The sequence below is a fragment of the Cyprinodon tularosa genome, unplaced genomic scaffold (genome assembly GCF_016077235.1).
Source record: "Cyprinodon tularosa strain WSP-4 unplaced genomic scaffold, ASM1607723v1 ctg201, whole genome shotgun sequence".
Classification (NCBI taxonomy): Eukaryota; Metazoa; Chordata; class Actinopteri; order Cyprinodontiformes; family Cyprinodontidae; genus Cyprinodon; species Cyprinodon tularosa.
The window spans coordinates 820493-826573 of NW_024038739.1; positions in this window are offsets into that span (position 1 = coordinate 820493).

Below are 6081 nucleotides of genomic sequence, written 5' to 3' on the forward strand. Positions count from 1 at the left end.
TTTACCATTCAAAATTACACCAAGAGCACATCATTAGTCCTCCAACAAGTCACAAAATATTTAATTGGAACATCAAAGCATCCCTTGCCTCATCTTGCTGCATACCTGGTCCATTTGAATGATTCAGCAGAAGAAATAGACAGTGAAAAAAATGCATCAATAAAAGAGGTTTGAGTCCAAAACCCTAACTGACCAAAATAAAAAACGCCCACCATCTGCCTGCTTGACAGCTCACCTGAATTGATTTATCACTCAATTTTGCTATCTAGAAGATAATCCTGAAGGTGAATGTCAAAAGTTTTTAATTTTTAGCTCAACTGCATCAGTGTTATGCAGCCAAACAATGATCAAAAGCACAGTAAGTCCACCTACGTATTGCTCTGAAATAATCAAAGGTTTGACTGGGCCAAATATAAGCCTGGACTTAAATCAAATACAGCTGTGGCATGACATTAAAAAGTATTAAAAATTAAAACCCTGGTGTGCATGGATATAGGAAAGGATTACTTTTTCCTTCCAGTACAATATTAAGTTAGACAATTTTTATAACAAATAAACGTTTAATTTGAATCAGCTCTTTGTAATTATTCAAGTTAACTTTGTTTTATTTTAAAAAATGTCATAAGTTCTGAAACAATGAAGGCAAAAACAAAAGAATCAAACATATACATGGAGACAAAAAAAAAAATAAAAATCACGTACAAGAAGAAATAAATGAAAGCATCACCTCACCAAACACAAGGTCTTAGGAACCAAAATTTAAAGTAATCTAAACCTCCAAATAAATCCAACTTTCTTTTTCAACAATAAGCAAAACACTTTTCAAACTCTCTGAGCTCGTTGTAGCTTATAGACCTTGAGTGCTGTGCTATTTAACAAAATAAATGAAGAGTTTCACTTTAAATGTATGTATTAAAACAAATAAATGCTTTATTCGGTTCCTTGACTTAACTAAAATAAAAATAAGCAAACGGATTTGTTAGAGCTTTCTCCTCCTGCTCCTTGTCCCTCTAAGGTTATTTAGCAGCTGTACCTCCAACAGCCAGTAACAACCTTTTGATGCCTCAGCATTAATAATATAACAAGGCATTTTATAAAAATGCATCAATGAGATCAAACCCTAATTCTAGTTCCCGTTAGATGGCTCTCTTTTTATGCAGGACTGTTGTGTCTTTTGCATTGCTCCACTGGCTCTGTTCATTGATCAGCTGTATAACCAATAGGGGTAGTGATGCACGAATAAGTGGAAGACCTGTTTATTTCAGTTCTAATATTTTTCCAGTGGCATTCCTGCCAAAGGTTAGGAGCTTGTGTTCTACCCTGTCATGTGCAGCTGAATAAAATTCAAGCCGGCTGTTTTTGCACTCTGTTGCATGTATCCGTATGCTCGACATCAAACAGCAAAGGTCAGAATGAGATTAATGCCCTAATTACCCACTGTCTTACAGAGAGGAACTGCATTTATTTGACAGTAATGCGCAGACAAAAGTGCATTATTCAGATGTAGTGTTCATACATATTTTAAAAAAGCAATAACCAGGGAGAGGAGTTTTTAATTGAACGCAGAGGAGGTAAAATACATCAGTGGAGTGTGCAGAGAAGCTTCTCTAACTGCCTGCATGATACACTCATGCTGGATGATAGACGCAGATAGGTCAGGCTGTTCTCTGTGTCCCGCCTCGGGCTGTATCATCCGCGTTCTCTCCTGTGCAGCCATTGTGACAGTCGTCATCTGCGGCTCACCGAATGAAAGGGACAGAGGCAGAGCAGGGACGGGCCAGGCCGGGTCACCACTGGTTATATAGGCCATTATATCTGTCAGAGCGAATGGGTGGACTCTTAAAAATAGCCCCGGGTCTAATTGACACTCTAGTGTTTTGATGTGTTGCTCTGAGGGGTCAGAAGAGTGTAAAGGGAGGTTGAATGATTATTAGACTGTTCACTGAACGGAACAATGGGTTCATGTTGCCATACCGGACCATTTGAATCTATAATTTGTTGGCTTTGACTTTTTGCTTCATCAGATAACTCTGAGTGGTGGACAAAGGGGATACTCCAGCTTGAATGGGACCATTGTTTGAACACAGGCAGCTTCTTTATTTTGAAAATTTGCCAGGAGTTGAAAGAATGGTTACTCTGCTTATAAACTTTGATAAGTGAAGTACTTTTCTACATTTGATGTCAGTAAAGGGGTTATGTCCATACAGCACTTTGTTAATGTCCCTTTTATTTTGCCACGTTTTGTCACATCACAACCAAAACAAAAATTAATATTGGACAGTTTTTAAGTGGAACAAAAATAATGCGTAACTTTCTAGATGTTTTTCTTACAAAGAAAAATCGGACAGTGTAGTATGGCTGTCTCCATCCATCTTCTACCACTTGATGATCAGGGTCATGAGGTGCTGGTGAAATCCTCCCGCAGTCTATGAGTAAAAGGCAGGATACATCATGGACCTGTCACCAGTCCATCACAGGGCAACATATACAATAGAATAAAATACAATAGAAAATCCCTTTATTAAGGTTATTGGGAACAGTGATGGTTATAAAGTCTTACAGCTGCTGGGAGGAAGGATCTGTGATAACACTCCTTGGTGCATTTAGGGTGCAGCAGTCTTTCAGTTAAGGAGCTTTTGAGTTCACCAACAGCCTCATGCATGGGGTGGGAAACATTATCCAAGAGAGATGTTAATTTAGTTAGGATCCTTTTGTTTCCTATCTCCTGCTCTGAGTCCAGAGGGCATCCAATCAGAGATGGCCTCCCTGATCATCTCCTCAGCCACTTTCTCTCAGCTAAAGATTAGCCACTGCTCCAACACACAGCTCTATAGAAGGAGCTGAGACGTACAACCATCCATACAAACACATACAGACACAATCACAACTAAGGGCAATTTAGAGACAGCAGTTAGCCTAATAGTCGTGTTTTTGGACAGTTGGAGGAACCCAGAGTATCTGGTGAACTGAGAGATGGTGCACTGAGAGAGCATGCAAAATCTATGCAGAAAGACCCTACAGTATGTCAAGGATTCAGCCCGGGACTTTCTTTATGCAAGACAGCAGTGCTAGAATCTGTACTGCTGTGCAGCATGGATATTTGTATTTAAAGGGATAGTTCGGTATTTTTGACATGAATCTGTATGGCTTCCCCATCACCAGCCCTCCGCGGCGGAGGGAGACATGGCTGTTGTTGGGCTCGCTGTCTGAATGACGGCGCGCACTGATACGAACAGAGAGAAAATAGGACCAATTGATAACGACGTGTGACTTTTTCCACTACAATGTTTTTGGGATGCGAAAATATCACTCTTTTGAACACATAATGTTTTGGGAAGAGAAAAGTTTTATTTCGCTGTACCTAAAAACCTGCAGGACTACTTTCGGCTTGACCAAAACTGGACGATAACTCTGCTCACAGGACGCTGCCAGGGGTAAGTCAGTGTGATTGCATGCCGCTGGTGATGGGGAAGCCATACAGATTCATGTCAAAAATACCGAACTATCCCTTTAAATACAATCTAGTGTCACTAATTATCATCAGAAATCCTCTAACTTGTGATTAGATTTGACCTATGTTCAGTTTAATCCTACTAAGACTCTAGCTGTTTAGTGAAGGCCTCTGCGTTTTGCTTGAAAACACAAAGAGATGGAAAGACTGCAAATAGGTCAGGGTCTAGAAAACAAACATTCCGCCCCCTCACCAGTTCACAGAAGAAAATCAGCATAATTTATCTTACAGTTCATAATTTCTTCATAATTTCTCAGAATTGTGTCAATATATATATAAAAAACTAAAATGTAAAATTAGTTAGAACATCCTATTTGAGGGTATTACCGCTACCACTCTGTTTTTAGAGGAAAACTGCTTGACCATGGCCCCCCTGGTCCCCCATCTACATCCGCCTCTGCTCTAAAATGATATGCGTGGTTGAAAACTAACATCCTGGGCATAACAACCTGAAGGTGAAACATGGTGGTGGCAGCTCTATGCTGTGGAGATGCTTTCTTCAGGTGGAATAGGAAAATAGAAAGAGGTACTGAACCTCAGTTGAACCTTAATCCTATAAAAAAATATATTACAGGCCACAAAAGACTGAATACCAGGGAGAATGTGGATAAACAATCCTAAATATTCAACTAGAGAATGGTTTGGATCAAAGTACATTCATTTGTCAGAATAGCATAAACCAAAACTCAGCTGAGAACTCCTTAACATCCTACAGGAAGATTTGAATTATCCTCTCTAACCCATCTAACAAAGTTTGAGCTGTGTATTGGCCACTATGGCTCAGTGGGTTTCTGTCCTGTAGTCTGAAAATTGTGGGTTTGATTCCAGTTTCCTTCTCCTAAATGTTGGTGTCGGCTGGTCACTTAATTACAAATCTCAGTCCAATCTGTGTATGGGAGAAGGGTCCGATCCAATTTGGGGACTGTGACACTGGTCAGTTACAAATAATATGCATGTGTAGACAATAAAGGTGTGTTTGCATTCTTTTCCTTCTCCTTTATTTTTGTATTTTTGTCAAATATCACAGTGGTTTGCATGTGTTGCTCCAGGACAGCATGTGGCTTTTCCAGGACCTCCAAAGTGGCTCTCAATACTCAATACTTTGTTCAATTAAACTTTGTTCCCAATTTTCAATGCAGTGAATAAGTAATTTCATTTTTTAAGGTGACAAACATACTCTTCTTCCGTTTTCTACTCAACAAATATTTGTTTTTCTTTTTTATGCATTTTCTTTTTCCAACACAATAAAAATAATGTCTTCTGATCTACTATACAAAACACCGTCCAAAGAACCAGATGAGTTTTGGTCTTTGGAATGGCCATGAAGGTGTTGAAGTTTATTCACTAAAAGCAGAACAAGGGTAAAATGGCTCTTTGGGTTGTAAAAGTGATGAATCCTGCTGTGATAAAAAAAAAAAAAGTAAATTAGGCAGATTGATGGTTGTGTATATAAAGCAACAACATGTGAAAGCTCTAATCACTGGGGACTTTTTTTTGCAAGGCTGTCTGTAGTAAAAAAAAAAGAAACAAAAATATTAAATACTCTCTTTATTAGGGGCTGCTTGTCTTTTCTTGTCTCTATTCATGTCTAGAAAAAAAAACAAAATCATGAATCTCTGTCTCTTTCACTATCGGACAAGATACAGTGATACTATGTCTCTGCTTTACAATGCTGGTCTGTTTCTGCCAGCTCTCTGGTGCTTAGTTTCTTGCCCCACAGGAAATGGCCCCATTGTCCCTGAGAGAGGAAATAGTCCAGAGCAGTCCAGTGGCCCACTGGATGGAGACTGCAGTAAATTATTTATCATGACCAACAAAGAGAAAAGACACACATACACACAGTTTGGAGGTGGATGTCTTCACTAGAACATTTTGACAACAATAAACAGTGGAGCTGTGCTCAAAGACCTGTTTGAGCAAAGGGGTATAAAGAAACAAGTATAACAGGTTTAGGTAACTGCATGTCTGACATGTTAACAAAGAATTAGTTTGTTTCAACACTAGTTTTTAAACACCAACAAAAAAGCTAAATATAGGCTCAGAGTGTTTAAAGCCCACTGTTAAGCACTGAGTCTGCATGTCAGACACTTCACAATTGCTGGCACTTCTGAAAATTATGTTTTAAAAGCATTCAAATAATCTATCTGTCTTGACTTTCCTAATCTCATATTATAAATATTGTTGCAAATGTAAAGCTTTGGAAAGGACTTTAACCTCTCTTATAACCCTCATTGTTGCGGTGTCTAGTCCTCCACCCTTTTTTTTTGTCACATTATGATTTGTTTTAAAATTGTTATTTAGTGTTCTAAACTATAGCTATTTAGGTTTAGGGTGAAATAACTTACGAAAAGCAAAAAAAAAAAAAAAAATAAATAAAAAAAAATTGTTACTTAGAATTTTTTAAATCCTGTACTGTCGTATTATGTGGCAACAAATATAGACATTTTTGCTTTAAATTTTTTACCATAGGTGCCAATAGCTTCAAATACAGATGCTTTTAAATGAGCTTTCCCTATTCAGTATTAAAGTCTTCATTATCTAATGTTAGTCTACATATTAAACACAATGAA